The following is an 18101-nucleotide window of genomic DNA, read 5'->3' as shown; positions in this document are numbered from 1 at the left end:
TGTTGTTATTGTTACGGGCTGCCAGCAATGTGCTTGGCAGTGTACAGGAACCTAGGAGTTGCCACACTGGATCATACAAGTGATCCATCTAGTCTAGTATCCTGCCTCCAAAAGTGGTCAGTACCAGCTGCTTCAGAGGAAAAAAAAACATTGCAGCAGTCAGATATGGAACAACCTGCCCCTAAGTAAAGCTTTCTCCTAAATGCAAATAGTCAGCAGTTGGCTTCAAATCTGAAATGTGAGAGTTCATATCCCTTCCAAAACCCTTGCTCATAAAACAAAAAAAGACACTGTCCCTGCTGCCCACAGATTACATTCTGAAATAGCACCTGAGCAAGGTTACGAGCAGAGTTCCTCATGGCATCAGTCTTGGGGTGGGGCTGGAGCAAGGGCAGGAAGAAGTGGGATGGATGGAAGAGTTTAGGGGAAGAGGTACAGTTGAGGCAGGGCCTGTGTGGGGGCTGAGCACTGCCCCTTCAGCCACAGAAAGTTTAGAAGACAATGCCTATGCTCTCTATAAATATACCAGAGAGATAAATTTCAGTGATGGAGAGGTTATTTAAGTGCCTGTGTTGACACAAGAACAAATGGCCATCAACAAGTTTAGGCTTGTAGTCAGAAGTTTCTAACCATCAGAGCAGTGAAGTTCTGGAACAGCCTTCCAAGGAGAGCTGTGGAGGCAAAAAAGTAACTGGCATCAAGACTGAGCTTGATAAGTTTCTGGAGGGGCTGGTACATTTCTGGAGGGGCTGCAATGGCATGTAGCTGATCTTTTACCACTAGTCAGAAATATTTCTAAGAGCCGGTGATGGGACACTAGATGGGGAGAGCCCTGAGTTCCCACAGAGAATCCTTTGCCAGATATTCGGCTGTTGGGTCTTGCCAAAATACTCAAGCATTATCCCCATAGTACAAAATTCTGAAGGCTGCACAGGGTACATCAACACTATAGCTATGAACATGCTCCTTAGCTTTGCTCTGTAGCTGGGGGAGCAAGGGCAGTGGCTTAGGACAAACACCTAAATTACAAACCCATCTGGACCTGATGGGTGCATGCTCAAGTGGCTAGCAAGAGCCACCTACCTACACTTGCTCACTCAAGCTGAGTTGGCATGCATCTATCTTCCTGACCTGGGAAATGTCTTCCTCTCCTTTCTGTAGTGTAGACATACCTAGAGCATAAGCTTTCATGGGCAAAGACCCACTTCATCAGATGGAGAGGCCAGCACCAGGCGAGTGCAGACGGGGCTTCCGGCTAGCAGGTCTTTGCCCACGAAAGCTTATGCTCCAATAAATCTGCTAGTCTACGAGGTGCCACAGGACTTCTCGTTGTTTTTGCAGATTCAGATTAACAAGACTACCCCTATGATACTTGACATACCTAGAGTGAGTCAGGGGTTCCTGGCTCCAAGCCCTGAGTTCACTTCATTAGGTGATCATTTCAAATGTGGTAAATCTGAGAAGACTGGGTATGTACTAATTAATTTTTCTTTCTGGAGTTGTTTGCTAAAGTAAGCATATTCCAAAATGAATATCTGTGATTTCACCCAAGCACAGAGACTCAATAATGTACCACAAACACTGGATTTATTACAAACAAATTTAAACTGTAAGATTCATGTATTACAGTGTAGGTTTTGTTTTGCCATGCCCTTTAAATCCTTGCTAGAATTAATTTTTTCCATGAAGAAAATTACTTTTCCTGATGTTTGACAAATGCTCTTGTTACTAATACAGGTACTCAAACAGGCCCGTACACAGGAATTTGGTTGTGCGCGCTTTTTTTGGTAAATGTGTACTGCAATTGTTTTTAGTATAAAAAAGTTCAAAATAGTCATGCAATGAGTGTACATAAGAGAGGTTAATGAAAAATGTGAGTGGAAACAGTGATTGGTAAAATGAATTTGTTATAACATACATTTAGAGAAATTATCTTCTGGGATCATGGCGGGCAGCACAGATGCCATGGCCCCTGCTCCCTCAGTCACCTATGCCTGCCACTGCTCTACCTGCTTGGAGAGGCCAGCACCAGGTGAGTGCAGGTAGGGCTTCCAGCCAGCGGGGCCAGGCCTGAGCCACTCCTTGTGGATGAGGGGTGTCGTTGCCCCAGCCCTGCCACACTGCCACCAACCCTGCTCACCCATACCGCTCCTCCCCCACAATACAGCACTCTCCCATCCCCTAACAAAGTCCCTTCATGCTTACTTGGGGGACCATGTAAGGTGCGCGTTCACACACACTTTGCATCCCCCTTGCATATGGGCCTGCTGAAGGCTAGTGACAACAGCTGTCCTGTACCATTTACAGCATCAGGAAAGATTTAGGGTCACAATCTTTATTTATAAGATTCAAACAAGACTTTTTCTGTAATTTAATTTAATGGCACTTAGGGTTCTGCACGGAATATGAAAAATTCAATTAAAATTAAGTTACCAAAATCACTTCTGTCTTGCCAGTAAAATGAAGACATTTATTTCAGATTTTCACCAGGTTGGAGAGCTAGTAACTTTATCACCAGAGCAATTTCAGGATTCATTAGGGTCCAATCATGGAAAATAATTTCTTCCAGCCTGGTCCTGTTAAGCATGCATTTTCAGCATGATACAGAGTATGGGACTATATTTCAACAAATCCCAAATTCTAAAATTCCACTTGGATTATACAATTGTTATTACACTGATGCATATGATATATGCATTATTTATTCTCTGGTAAATACTGCAAATAAATATCTTAAATGGTCAGGCTCTTCTAGTACATAAGTTTACATAGGTATATTATGCATGGCATATAGTGCATATTTCCTTTGTCAGTCTTTTATCTTCCCTTCCTATACCTGTGCTCTAGCAAATCCTGTAAATTAAGAGAATGATCAAATAAAAGCATTTCTAGCTTTCATGAGGTGAAAGCTGAGAAAATTGATTCAATAGCAAACTGGCTGATTCAGCAAGAATTAAACCAGCCTGCAAAAGTCCCTTTTCAAATGTTTCTTCTTTAATAAGGTAACAAGCCAGAGAGAGATACAAAAAGAGACAAGAGGGTAAGGAGATTTTATGCAGATTAGCCTCTCTGCTCCTGCAGCCAGCAACTCTTGATTTCACACAGTTTTTATCCTCCATCCATGGTTGCCCAAATAATTTGTCTTTAACAAATTGTATATGTTCAGATAGTCCTTTAAATTTTCCTATGATCTACAATGGAAAGCACATTTGAGTTTCATTTGCATGAGGTTTTCTATATTGCATATTCACTGCTTTAAAAAAAACAGTCATTGTTTAATATGAGGAATAAATAAGACAAACTGTGGATGTGACAAATTAGGGATGAAAACACCTTTTTGAAGGTTATTCTGCTGGTTAAACAATATGGTGCATTGTTACTGGCAGCATATAAGGAGTGTGCAGAATAACCTTTGCACACTCCATATATGCTGCCAGTAAAGGAGACTCATTCACATAATATATTTTTATCAGTAAAAGATATCAACTGAGATGAAATAAAACTACAGGTTGAACCTCTCTAGTCTGGCACCCACAGGACATTATTAATGCTGAACCAGACAGTTTACTGGACCATGAGAGGTCAATATTGTCTACCAACATTACCAACACTTCCACCATTTACTGGGAACTTAGACATTTAAGGGTAAAATAGAGCTAAACAATAGCACAGAACACTGAGATTCAGCATTGGTAGCTGAAAACAAGCTTTAGGGCAGGGAACTTTTTTTTGGATCAAGGGTCACTGACCCACAGTCCCATTGCACACCAGAACCTAGGGGGTTCCAGGCTCCCCAATGCTTGGGCAGGAGCCCTGAGCTTCGGGGGCTGGATCCAAGCAAGCTGGGGGGGGGTCACACCTGGCCCCCAGGCCTTTGATTCCCCACCCCTGCTTTAGGGGACCACAAGAAACTTGGCCACACACATGATAAGTGGACATCCAGCTAACTAAAATCATGCCAAACCATGGATGTTGCCAGACCAGAGAATGCTGGATTAGAGAGGTTCAACCTGTAGTAATAGTCCAAGATCTCATAACTGGCATTTTTTTAGTTTACAGCCTTTATAGGGCATGTTATATCTAGTTTAAGTGAACTCTTTATTCACTATTTACATCGTTATCTGTAACGTTAAATGACCTGCTACAGTCATTTTTTTTTTTTTTTTAGTTTTCATTATTTTCCTTCTATTCTAATTAATTAAAATACTACCACACTGGGTAAAAGTATAGGATAAAACCTAGTAGACTTTGTATTTTCCTTTTGATTTAGTAAAGCAGAAGTGCCTGTATTACATCTAATGCTGCCACTAAAACTTAACAGGGTGAGTCCCAAATGAAAGATTGATTTTCTAGCTTCGGATTCATTTCTCATTTGCCTAAAAAAAAAAGTTACAACCCTTCAAAAAGCCTGTAAATCTGGTTAGAAGCGGTTGCTACTTCCTCTCTCCTCCCTCCCTTTCTTCGTCCATGCAATGGCTATTTTTTCTCCCTCACCTAAATGCATGTTTCAGTCATTAGGTTTTCAAGCATTTGGAGCAGTTTGGTACAGTGCTAATTTATTTTACTCAAGAGCAGGAGTGGTCCTTTGGCTTGGGGGAGCTTGCAGAGAAAGTGAAAAGGGGTAGCACTCTGATTAATTGTGGTTCTGAGAAGGGTCTCAGGACATGATCAATCTTTATAGTAAATTGGATTAAAATTTGACACTTCTACAATTTTTTCCTCTTTGTAGTGAAATTTTAATTTTTCATCTGTTGGCCAAATAATTCTATGTGCAGTCATCCTTAAATTAATCTTGAATTAATTTTTAAATTCTCTGTCCTCTAATATATAATTTACCATAAGAAAACCCAGAGCAGTCAATCTTTCATTAGACATGGGGTGAGAAAGGGTCAGCAGACACTCCTGCAGTACTAAAAATAAAGGCACCACATCTGGTATGAAATGATGTCTGGAATTGTAATGCATATGCATTCACTTACTTGTTCTGCTGAAAGCACAAACTACAGAGTGGCTGCATGTTGAAACATGAACCCGTGTAATAGGAACTTAAACCCTAGGACAGACTGTTTGTATATGTAGTCAGTTTATTAGCAAATGTGCAGGTCTGTAGAGTACAGGAACCATAGTTTCTAGCTGATCTGTCACACATTTAACAAGCTGTTTGTAATACAGTCCACTTCATGTGTAAAAGAAAAATCATTCCCACAGGGATAAGAAATACATGATACTTCAAGCATACGGTCAGTTTTGGGTTTGCAGGTACCCTGCCTTTAAAGCTGCTGTAACATATTGGAATGATTTTTGGTTTTAAAGCACTCTTCCCTTCTGTTGTGTGTCGGGCAATAAGGCTGAGGTTACATGGGATTTTAGAAAGAAGATTCAGCGCAAGCCCAACAGCATCTCTAATTAGTGGCACAAATGCATTTATTAAGAGTGTAGCTTATCCTGGTGCAAAGGGCTAGTGTTCTACCCACCGTGGCCCACAATGGAGCTGAACGAGAGGAAGTCAATAGCAGAGGGACCTCTGTACTGAGAGAGTGACAACATTAGGGGTGTGTCTACATTACGCCCCTAGCTCAAAATAAGCTACGTAATTTGAGCTACTCAAATTGTGTAGCTTATTTCAAAATTTGGCAGGGTCTACACAGCACTTATTCTGAAATACATCGCTATTCCAAAAGGTCCCTTACTCCTTATGGAATGAGGTTTACAGGGACATCGGACTAGTGAGGCCCACAACGAGCTGAACGAGAGGAAGTCAATAGCAGAGGGACCTCTGTACTGAGAGAGTGACAACATTAGGGGTGTGTCTACATTACGCCCCTAGCTCAAAATAAGCTACGTAATTTGAGCTACTCAAATTGTGTAGCTTATTTCAAAATTTGGCAGGGTCTACACAGCACTTATTCTGAAATACATCGCTATTCCAAAAGGTCCCTTACTCCTTATGGAATGAGGTTTACAGGGACATCGGACTAGTGAGCCCATTATATTTCAAAATAACAGGCAAGCTCAAGAGATGCAGAATAGCTATTTTGGGATACCTCCAGTATCCCAAAATAGTGCTGCAGTGTAGATGTAGCCTAGGAGAGTCAGTGAAGGAGCAGCAAGTGACAGCTCAGGGTCCCTAATATCCCCTATATGTGGCAAAGAAGGTCTAGGTATACTAGTCCAAACTCTGCATCATTGGTGAGCACCCTGCGGCCCATTCAGGGTTTTATGTGTAGGCCACGAGACATTTAGTTTACCATTGCCCAACCACAGCGTTACCAGATTCCACTGGTTTTCACCTATATAGTTTTCTCTTACCAGTATTACTAAAGTGGCACACACAGAGCAAGGACTCCTAAGGTGAGGTGCATGCTGATTGCATACAACATTGATTGTGAGAGCAGTGTGCTCTGTGTCCAATCAAAGCACTGCTACAGTTCAATAGGCACACCCCACAAATTCTAAGTATGTAAAAGTGGTTAGCAAAACTACCCTATCCTGGGAAAGTTTGGTTACAACAATCATGTGGCTCACTGAAATGAAAAGGGAGCCACTTATACAGCCCACTCACTAGGCTAGGTTGCCCATTACTGCGGTACACAATCAAAATGACAATGTAATTGGAGTAAAAGATGGCCTGCAGCAATACTAAAACTTACCTCGAGGTTGAATTTGGCACCTCCATGCACTTTACTCACATTAACATGCAGAATTGTTCTTAAAGAAGGGAGAAATTTACCTCACCTAAGAAAGGCTACGGCTACATTGCCATTTTTTGTGGAAGAAGATATACAAATTGCACTTGCATTTGCATATCTTCCTCCGGTTCTTTTTGAGGAAGAAGTTTTGTTGCTATTAGGCCCGGATAGACAGGGCTAAATGTTGGGGGGAAAAAACCCTCTTTTGCAAGATCCTGTAAACCTCAATTTATGAGGAATAAGGGATCTTGCAAAAGAGGTTATTTTTCCAACATTTGGCCCCATCTACATGGGGCCAAATAGCGGCAAAACCTCTTCCCCAAAAAGAATCGGAACAAGATATGCAAATGCAAATGCAATTTGCATATCTTCCACAAAAAACGGAGGTGTAGCCATTCCCTAAGCTACATTATAGCAAACGTGGACAAGGGGGATCCAAAGGATATAGTATACTTAGATTTCCAGAAAGCCTATGACAAGGTCCCTCACCAAAGGCTCTTAAGTAAAGTAAGTTGTCATGGGATAAGAGGGAAGATCTTTTAATGGATTGATAACTGGTTAAAAAACAGGAAACAAAGGTTGGAATAAATGGTAAGTTTTGGGAGTGGAGAAAGGTTACTAGCGGGGTTCCCCCAAGGGTCTGCTTGGGACCCCTCCTATTATCAACTTATTTATAAATAATCTAGAGAAAGGGGTAAACAGTGAGGAGGCAAAATTTGCCTATGACACTAAAGTGCTCAAGACAGTCAAGACCAAAGCAGGATGTGAAGAGCTTCAAAAAGATCTCACTAAACTCAGTGATTGGGCAACAAAATGGCAAAAGAAATGTAATGTTGATAAATGTAAAGAAATGCACAGTGGAAAAAATAATCCCAACTATATATACACACAATATGATGGGAACTAATTTAGCTACAAACTACTCGAGAAAGATCTTGGAGTCATTGTAGATAGTTCTCTGAAAACATCCTCTCAGTGTGCAGTGACACTCAAAAAAAGCAAATAAAATGTTAGGAATAAATAAAAAGGGGATGGAGAATAAGACAGAGAATAACATATAGTCTCTATATAAAACCATGGTATACCCACATCTTGAATACTGCGTACAGAGGTGGTGGCCTCACCTCAAAAAAGATATATTTGCATTGGAAAAGGTTCTGAAAAGGGCAACAAAAATGATAAGGGGTTTAGAATAGATTCTATATGAAGAGAATATTAAAAGACGTGGGCTTTTCAGCTTAGAAAAGAGGACATTAAGGGGGGATATGATAGAGGTCTATATGATGTGGAAAAAGTGAATAAGGAAAAATTATTTACTTATTCCCACAATATAAGAACTAGGGGTCACCAAATGAAGTTAATAGGCAGAAGGTTTAAAACAAACAAAAGGATGTTTTTCTTCACCCAGCACACAGTCAGCCTGTGGAACTCCCTGCCAGAGGATGTGGTGAAGGCTAGGACTTTAACAAGGTTCAATAAAGAGCTAGATAGATTCATGGAAGTTAGGTCCATCAAAATAGCTATTAGCCAGTATGGGTAGAAATGGTGTCCCTAGCCTCTGTTTTGTCTAGGAATGGGTGACAGGAGAGGGGTCACAAGAGGATTACCTGTTGTATTTCCTCCCTGTGGGGTATCTGGTATTGGCCATTGCCATCAGACAGGATGCTGGGCTACATGGACCTTTGGTCTGACCCAGTATAGCCATTCTTATGTTTTCATAAGGCCAGGTCCACACCACAGGGGATTCCGCTTAAGGTACGCATTTCCAGCTATGTAAAAATGTAGCTGGTGTTAACATACCTTAAGCCAAGCTTTGGTACCAGACTCACAGTGAAAGATCAAATGTTCCCATTGACTTCCCTTACTCCCCATAAAGACTAGGAGTACCAGCGCCAATGGAGGCACACTCAACATTTGATTAGTAAAGACCTGCTTACCCCGACTTATAGATACAGGGCTGTGTTGACAGCCTTGTTGCTAAAAACTGCATAGTGTAGACACACTCTCAGACTTCCAGGCTTCTAAGCACCAGCATTTGAGAATGACAGGCACTGTTTTCCATGTGCTTGTGGTGCCCAAGGATTTAGCTTTAAGAACAAAAAAAGTGGTACTCTCTTCCTATTTGCTACATCAACTGTTATCACAAGCTAGCAACAAATGGATATTTCAAAGGAAGGCAATAAAGATCCATTGATGCTCCCCCCTGCTTATAGCTTGTCTATTAGAAGAAAACAGGGTCGGACAGTGCAAAAGAGGGAGGGCTCCACAATATGCTTCATCCTCCCTTGAAGCCCAAAAAAGCCCAGCCTGAGGCCTACTTTGGGGATGAGACCATCTGGGCCATTAGGGGTGGAGACGAGGAGCAGCTACTGAATAGAATACATGAATGTGGGTTTCTACATCAATCCTCATTTTCCCCCACAGAGCCTGGGGCTACGCTGGTTTCAGTGCTACGCCTCTTCCACAAAGGGTGAATTTTAAATCCCTCGCCTTGGAAGGGAGAATGGAAAGGAAACTCCATGATTTTTGCTTTGCTGAGTTTCCAGCCATTTGTTTCCTTGCCTAGAGGTTTTTTGGGAGGTGACAATTAGGCTCAGTGTTCTTACTCAGGCATTTTCTTAGCACTCTTTGAGCATTTTAAACACAAACTTCAATTAAAGGTTTACTGTTTACTACATACATAATAAAGATAAGCACAGTTTGTAAACTTTTTCCTAATTTAAATTTTAATTAAAAGCAGATTTGGGAACTGAGTTTAGAGCATTTCACCTCCAAAGTTACAGGTAAGTAGCTAGCACAGGGCCATGATGTGTCCCTGGGCACAACGAACATTTGGGTCTCTCACCCCACTCCGTGCCACCAGTCCCCACTTCCTGTTCCCCCCTCCAATCTCTGCACCCTGGATACCTTGGGGTTTTTTTGGTAGCCAAACTGAGCAGCTGTGTCTAGACTGCATCCCTTTTTCGTAAAAGGGATGCAAATTAGACATATCGCAATTGCAAATGAAGCGGGGATTTAAATCTCCCCCACTTCATTAGCATAAAAACAGCTGCCGCTTTTTTCTGTCTCGGAGCTTTGCCAGAAAAAAGCGCCAGTCTAGACGCAGATCTTTCGGAAAATAAAGCCTTTTCCAAAAGATCCCTTATCCCTCATTTAAGGGGGATAAGGGATCTTTTGGAAAAGGCTTTATTTTCCGAAAGATCCGCGTCTAGACTGGCGCTTTTTTCCAGCAAAGCTCCGAGACGGAAAAAAGTGGCAGCCGTTTTTATGCTAATGAAGCAGGGGAGATTGAAATCTCTGCTTCATTAGTAATTGCGATATGTCTAATTTGCATCCCTTTTATGAAAAAGGGATGTAGTCTAGACACAGCCAGCATGTATTCCATTTGCTCTTGCCAATTGGTGATCAGTTGGCAAAAGCAAATGGGATAAATGCCCAGTTTTGCCAAAAAGGAGCTGGTGAGGAGAAGTGGCAGGGGTTGGGCCAGCCCCACATCAGTATAGATGGGGGCTTGAGCCACCTCCACATAGCAGGGGAGGAGGAGGACTCTGCCAAACATCTTGCCCAGCTCCATGTCAGAGGGGAAGAATATGCTTTACCACCAGTCGGGCTCTGGCTTCAGGGGGAAGAGGAGGGGCAGGCCAGTGGGGCCAGAGGTGCAACAATCTTTCAAGGGTCCCACATTAGCTGGGGCCCCTCAGCACAAAACCCATGCAGTACCCTACCATGGGTAGCAGTAACCTACCATGGGTAGCTAGTGATTCTCCAGGCTGCTACATGCACTTGGTGCCACTCATCCTCCAGGGCCAAAAAGTGTCGGTGTTGATTCCTGAAGGGACCAGTGGAGAGTTGCCCTTGCACATGAAGTAGAGGAGTCCATGTCTGCCAGCCTACCCTAGCTCCAATTTCCATCGGGGAATATGGAGGAGGGAAGGAAATAGGTCCAGGACTTAATGATGGCGTGCTAGCACTGAACTTTAACTATGCAAAGTCTCTGCTTCTAAGTCAAACCACTCCTTATCTGTTACCACTTACCCTGAAGCTGAGCAGTGTGATATCAGTGGGCTGTTGCTATAAGCAATGTGGCAGTCCCCCAAGTACAGCTCAGCCTGGGGTGAATCAGCCGCTTTGTGCCTTAGCAGCTGAAAGAGATTGGTGACCTAAGTGAAATAAGTTGAATAGTTTGAGCTCACACCACAGACCCCACAGCTACATCTTAGTAGAGCAGCCAAGTGCTGGGATGTTGATCTAGCTCCCAGTGAAGTTGATGTGAGACTGTCCACTACATTTAAAGCACACTAGCTCACAACCCTGAATGAATAGGGATACCACCCTAGCTCATGAGGGCAGGGAAGATTCTACCTCCCACTGCATGAGCTCTGGTCTGTTTTGTTGAATAATTCACACTCCTGGGGATGTGATCCTCATGGTCTTCCTAAAAAATAAATTTAGTATGTTTTGGAGGAGTGGAAGGGGGGGAATAAAAACCACCCAGGAGAAGTATTAGAGCAGGTTAGATAGACATCTATCAGAGATGGTCTAGATGGTACTGGTCCTGCCATGAGGGCAGGGGACTAGACTCGATGACCTCTCGTCCCTTCCAGTTCTAGTGTTCTATGATTCTAAGTATGCAAGTCAGTGGAGAAAGTTTTGAAATGTATGTATGTATGACTGTGCCCATCAAACCTGATTCATCAGCAAAAACACTTCACATTTTAACAGGCACAATACAGTTTCTAATACAAAGACAGTGCATTCTCACTTCATTGCATCTGTTCAGGGTTGGGAAACATCTTTAGAGTTTGTTTTGTCAAAATTCGATTTTTCTGGACAAGAGAAAATGTTGTTCTGTACTGTTTACATACATTAGTAAGCGGAAGACACTATATGGTCCAATGTACTGGTCCAGGTATGGAATAAATGCCTGAAGGTATAAACAACCTTTATTGTTAAAGGCCCAGATCTATTGCAGCTTACTCCAGTTGAAAATTCTCAGAAATGCAATTCTAGACTATGGCATTATCTCTGTATTTAACTCAGGGTAAACAAAACAGAATTTGCTCCTAGGATTTTATTCTACATTTCTACTTTAAATAAGAGCACAAAAGCAACCACTTCCTCTTCCCTCAGTATGTCACCCACTGCTTCATTATTATGAAGTCATCACATTCTTCCCCCTTCCCCTCCTTACTGAATAGCTTAAAGGAGGCTGAATTGAACCTGGCAGATTGTTACAGCCATGTTTGATTTTGATACAAGTTTATTTGCTTTGGATAGAGAGCCTTCAAAAAGGGAACTGCACTAAACAAGGAAAAAGCAACCCAGGCAGAGGAGAGTATCATTAAGGCTGATTATAATTAATTTTTTATGAGGGATGCCAGAGTAAGAGAGGAGCAAGAAGGGCCACAGAACCAATAATTTTCTAAACTTAATATTCAGTTTGAAATTTCAGAACTGGAGAGAGAATTGGGGGCCATTATGATTGACTGTTGAACAAACATCATAGAGAGTCTTACTAGATTCAAAGTAAACTCACAGCAAGGGCCCACCCATAACACTGTCAACACAAAGGAGAAGATAAAGACAGGGGCAACATTTGGGGGGCACAAGGGGTTACATGTTTCCCAAATGCTGTGAATGGGAGGGGCTAGCATCTGCCCGCTCTCCCGCTCACCAGCAGCAGCAGAGGAAGCGGAGCAAGATGGCCCAAGCTGCTTTGCTTTCCTGGCCATGCTGCTCTGGGGAGGGGGCAGGACCACCTCTGCACTCCCCAGTGGAAAGTGGAGCAACTCCACTCGGAGAGCAAAACAACTGGGACTGTCTTGCTTGGCTTACTCTGCCACTGCCAACGAGTGCAGGCGGTGGGCAGTGACAGACTCCTGCTGCTGGCGCTGGCCCCACTAGTCCCAGGGCCATCTCAGTTGGGGCCAGAGGTGGGGCAGGGGTGGCACAAGAATAAGAAAGAGGAAGAAGGCGGCAGAGCAAGGTGGGAAGGAGCAAAGCAGGAGTGGAGAGAGGCAGGTCCTGGGATGAAGGAGGGTTGCCCCAACCCTTTCCCAGGTATGTGGGGGGGGGGGGGGGTCACCTGGCCAGAAGCCATCTGGGTTCACACCGACCAGTTGCCTCAGGATAAACTGGAATTAGAAGAAAAGAGCAACAAAAGTGATTAGGGATAGGAAACAGGTTCCTTATGAGGAAAGGATACTAGACGAGATGGATCTTTGGTCTAACCCCATATAGGTATTCTTAAGCCCATCAGTTCATATGTGCCTACTATGAAATGAGGTTTCCTGCAATAAGCTCCCGAGGAGCCCAACTAGCCTCTATCAGACAGCACAAAAATCCCAGCAGGTGGGCATAGGATTGGAGTCATAATAAGAGCTTTAATTCTTCATGGCAAAGTCATGATTTTTCTTCTTTATCAAAGTAAATAAAGACTGTTTTAAAAAATGTTGCATGGAGCCTGAGTTTACAAAGAGGAAAATGTTAGTGTCATAACTGTCTCTGCTCTGGTTAAACAGCTCTCATTTTAAATACCTAAAGACAAACCACCATGTATAGGGAATTAGGAGGGCAGTAGCCCCCCTGAAGTTGGAACTCTTGTATTTCATACTCGAGGTCTGCTTAAAGCCCATGACTTGATTCCAGAGGCAGTGCTTAAATGCAACAGAGTTTGAGCTGCTTGCAGCTTTGCCTTTAGGACAGGGAGTCTTACAAAAAGAGGAAGGCAGGTGATTAAAAACAAAAGGGTGGGCATTCCAGTAACTTCAGGATTGTTCGATCATCATGAAAACATTGCCAGGCACTCCACTTAAAAGATGGGGGCGGGGGGAAGAGTAGGAATGAGTGTTGTGCTGTTGGGATTTGCATTTGGATGACTGCTGTTAAATCATATAAATGTTCTTGAAAAAAAAAAAAAAAAAGATGAACAGTGACTAAGCCGAAGCTTACTGCAAAGAGTTACAAAGGGATCTCACAAAACTGTGCGACTCGGCAACACAATGCACATGTACAATATAACCCTAACTATAGATACAAAAATCATGGAGTCTAAAATAGCTGTTACCACTAAAAAAAAATCCCACCTTGGAATCATTGTGGATAGTTCACTGAAAATATCTGTTCAATGTGCAGTGGCAGTCTAAAAACTAAAAAGCTAACAGAATGTTGGGAATTAGGAAAGGAATAGCTAAGATAACAAAATACCATATTGCCTCTATATGAAGTCATTGTATGCCCATATTTTGAATACTGTATGCGGATCTGGTCACCTCGTCTTAAAAAAAAGATATATTGAAGCTGGAAAAGGTACAAAAAGGGCAACAGAAATGATTAGGGGGTAAGAAACAGTTTCCATATGAGGAGAGAGCAACAAGACTTGGACTTTTCAACTTGGAAAAGAAATTACTAAAGGGGTGGGGCGATATGTTAGAGGTCTAGAAAATCATGAATGGCATGGAAAAACAGAATAAGGAAATGTTATTCATTTCTTCACTAACACACAAAAAGTTGACCAAATTAAATTTATCAGCAGCAGATTTAAAACCTTTTTTTTTTTTTTTTTACAGTCAGCTTGTGGAACTCTTTGCCATGTAACGGTGCAAAGGCCCAAACTATAACAGGGTTCCAATCAGAACAATATAAGTTCAAGGAGCATAGGTCCATCAATGTTACTAGCCAGAATGGGTAGGGATGAGGTCCCTTGCCTCTGTTTCGCAGAAACTGGGAAAGGGCTGATGATATCGTGATGATTGCCTATTCTATTTATTCCTTCTGAAGCACCTGGCATTGGCCACTATTAGAAGACAGGCTACAGGGTTAGGAAGATCATTGGTCTGACCCAGTGTGGTCATTCTGATGTTCTTATATAGAGATAAAATGTATCTGCCCCCTTTCTGTAATACACTAGACCTCCACTCCCGTTCCAGAGTGGAGATAGACAGATGCCGTCAGCACTCCTGGGCTCTTTCTCCAAAGAGGTAGCAACAAAGTCAGATTATACATTAACATTTTAAGGCTAACCAGTGTCCTTTAACAAAATACAGGACTATGTAGCACTTTAAGGACTAAAGTGCTACATAGTCCTGTATTTTGTTTCAGCTACACCAGACTAACACGGCTACATTTCTATCACTATTCTCAGTGTCCTTTAAGTGACTTACCACAAGATGTCAGAATGTGTTAGTGTTAGAGCCGAATGGGCCCAACAATTTTTCTTTTATATAGGAATTAGATACAGTGCTCCTATCATCTAATGGCTAAGTTGTCTGTCAAAAAGTAGAGTTTTCTAGTGCCTATTAGACCCTGGACAGAGATGATGTGTGCAGGCTAGGAGGAGGGTGGATGGGATTGTTCCCCACCTCAGCTGGTGCTTGGCTTATATTGAACATGCTCGGTAACACTGCTGAAGCTTCTGTCCTCAGTCCACCCACACATGCTCTCACTCTTCTCCTCCTGGGCCTCACAGCATGCACTGATCAGCCCCCCACCACCGAAAACCTTAAATATCGCTCCTGCCTAAAGCATCATGCAGCAATTATGTTATAGCAAGTCTATACAGGTGTAACAGTCCATTTGACCCATTGCACTGAAAATGCAAACACGAAACAAAACCCCTAAGGGTCCCTGTAAGCTCAAAACAGTGCCTGCTGCGTCTGACCCTTTTTTAAAAGAACCCCTCTATTTACAAGACCCCCTCCTGCCATATGTAACTTTTCCTAAAAACAGTCCTAACAAAGTAGCACTCCAATCCTCAAAATTGAGTTACTCAGGGATTAGTGAGCAAGAGAAAACAGCAATCAAACTATATATTTTGCCTCATTTTTGCTTCTCTGTCCAGAGAGCTGGAAGAGGCAGCAGAGGATCAGCCTAAAAGGCACTGGGTCTGGCTGAAACAATGAACATGTTGTTTGGTTTGCCATGGCCCCATAACTGCTTTGCAAACAACTACCAGAAGTGCAGCCTCTTTATCTGAGGTCTAGTTTTGATTTATGAAGGCAATAGCTAAGCAGACAAGGTGAAACTAACCCTTTGGGTTCCTTTATTTTAGTTCCTTTCAGTGTTCTTAAGTTTAGTTTGAAACAGTCCAGAAAAAAAAACTATTTTCCCTCAATACAAAGGGACGACAAAAGTATGTAAAATAAACAAGGAGTCCCTGGCACCTTAAAGATTAACAGATGTATTTGGGCACGCGTTTTCGTGAGCTAAGATCCACTTCATCAGATGCATGGACAAGAAATGAGTGTAGAGGGCCTGATTTTTCAGATGTTTTGGTCACCCCCAACTCAAATATAGCTGGTGAGAGCTGCAAGCCTTCTCCACCTCTGAAATCAGGTCCATGAATGATTTGTGAAGCTATTTGCAGTCGTAAATTTTTTTTAAAAAAATAGCCTAGAGTACCTTTTTTAAAAGCAGACTTTGGTAAATCCTGAGCTCAAAAGGAAAGGCTGGTGTTTTTCCAGGTAGTGAAAGAGCTTCTCAAAAATAGTTTTTTTGACCAGTAGAGTTGAATGGGAAAGTTTGATATTTTTAAAACATGTTTTGTTTCTCTCAAACAGCATAAAATACATCTTTTATAAATATATTTTCTTCTGTAGTTCTTAGTTACAGATGAATAGACACTAAGCTGCAGTAACAATTTGCACATCCACATAAATCAATGAGGCTGAATGGATATAACAAAGAGCAGAGTAAGAAGCTGGCTTTCGTTCAGTTCTGTTGCCTTTGAAAATGACTGACAAGGCTCCCACTGATTTCCAAAGAAGCAAATCAGATCCACACAGATTGCTCTGTAATCTTTATGCCGTATTAAACCATGCATGATAAAGATATCAGATTGTAAGAGCTGAATGTGTGAATATTAGTGTGTTTTGTATGAATATTTCTAATCTCAACATTGAAAAAAAATCATGACTTGTGCCCCAAAAAGTCATAATATATTTTAAATTGCTTTTTATTTTGAGCTTCTAGGGTTGGCTTTTTCCAGCTTCACAGCAACCATGAAAAGCAAAGTCTTTTAAAAAAAATACAGTAGTTGAATTTACAGGTGTGGACAACAAGGGTGCGTCTAGACTGGCAAGATTTTGCGCAAAAGCACAAAAACTTGACAGCTGTCTACACTGGCCACTTGAATTTGCGCAAGAGCACTGACTTTGTAATGTTTTTATGCTCCCCCTCAGGAAAATGGTGATCGGGGCTCTCTTGTGCAAAATCGCATCTAGACTGGTCACGGATGCTTTTGCACAAAAGCACTTTTTGCGCAAAAGCATCCGTGCCAATCTATACGCACTTTTGCGGAAATACTTTTAACAGAAAAACTTTCCGTTAAAAGTATTTCTGCAAAATCATGCCAGTCTAGACGCAGCCCAATTGTTTTTCTAAAGACATGGGTTTTTATATTGGGTATTTATTCATGGATAGAGGAAGCACATTACAGCTATGTATGTATTATTACGGGGGGGGGGGGGGCGGGGGGCAGATTTTCATGATAGCTGAGAACCCAATGGAGAGCCACTGATGTCTTCCAAAGAAAACTTTCTTTAGGCCCATATTGTGAATTGGTTCAATCTGCATCCCAGCCTGATCCAAGGGAAAAATCAAAAAAACTGTTCCTTGCTCAGTAACTTATGTCTAACCCATAGGCTATGTCTACACTTCTGCAAAAAGTTCGTAGAGGCAATGCAAATGAAGCACTCGTTAGCATTTTCTCATACTTCATTTGCATAATCTCTTCCAATCCGTTTTGCACAAGAGGTTTTTGAGAAAAAGCAAGCAGTGTGGACAAACCCCCTTTTTGCGCAAGATCCTTATGCCTCTATTCTTCTGCAAAAAAATAGAGTGTAGAGAAAGCCATATTGAGGCTACTCTATACTCCAGGCCCCTAGGTTGGCAGTAACATTCCATGTACTAGAGGCAAAGACCATCGGTGCTTGAAGTGGGTTGTGCCAATGATCGCTCATGATACCATCTACATTTTCCGTTAGTCTTAAAGTGCTGCAGTACCATTTATTGTTCAAGTTTTTTCCTAGCTCTCCTCCCTCTCCTGCCTCTCACTCGGGGGACCATGGAGCCCAAATGGCTATTTGGGCTCCATGCTCCTTGTGCTGCATGGAGAGGCCGGAGGCCAAACGGTTGCTTGTGCCACTTGCTCCCACATGGTGGCCCAACTGAGCGGCGCAGAAGTCAGCTGAGTGCCATGGTGAGAGGTGAAGGGGGGCAGGGTGGTGACGTGCAGTGTGACAGCAGCTCCAGGCCCCGCCCCTGGCCATATACATCACCGCCATGCCCCCCTTCCCCTCCCACCATGGTACTCGGCTGGCTTCTGCTGCCACGAGGGAGCAAGCTCCAGGCAATGTCCCACAATGCCCCATTATGACTGCTCTGGTCACAGTTTAGAACACCAATGCTCAAGTA

The 18101-nt window shown here is 42.5% G+C and overlaps 1 long non-coding RNA gene across 2 annotated transcripts in view; it reads right to left on the bottom strand.

Annotated features, from left to right (window-relative positions):
- Positions 1 to 2972: 2972 nt before the first annotated feature.
- The window catches only part of LOC142827578 (uncharacterized), a 48001-nt gene continuing 32872 nt past the window's right edge, over positions 2973 to 18101 (bottom strand). For both annotated transcript variants that reach the window (XR_012902254.1, XR_012902253.1), the window contains exon 3: positions 2973 to 3191. This is a non-coding gene — a long non-coding RNA (uncharacterized LOC142827578). The remainder of the gene's footprint in view (positions 3192 to 18101) is intronic.

The sequence above is a fragment of the Pelodiscus sinensis genome, chromosome 3, assembly GCF_049634645.1.
Source record: "Pelodiscus sinensis isolate JC-2024 chromosome 3, ASM4963464v1, whole genome shotgun sequence".
Taxonomy (NCBI): Eukaryota; Metazoa; Chordata; order Testudines; family Trionychidae; genus Pelodiscus; species Pelodiscus sinensis.
The sequence above is the reverse complement of the archived record's forward strand: the minus strand, read 5'-3'. Positions and strand labels throughout refer to the sequence as shown.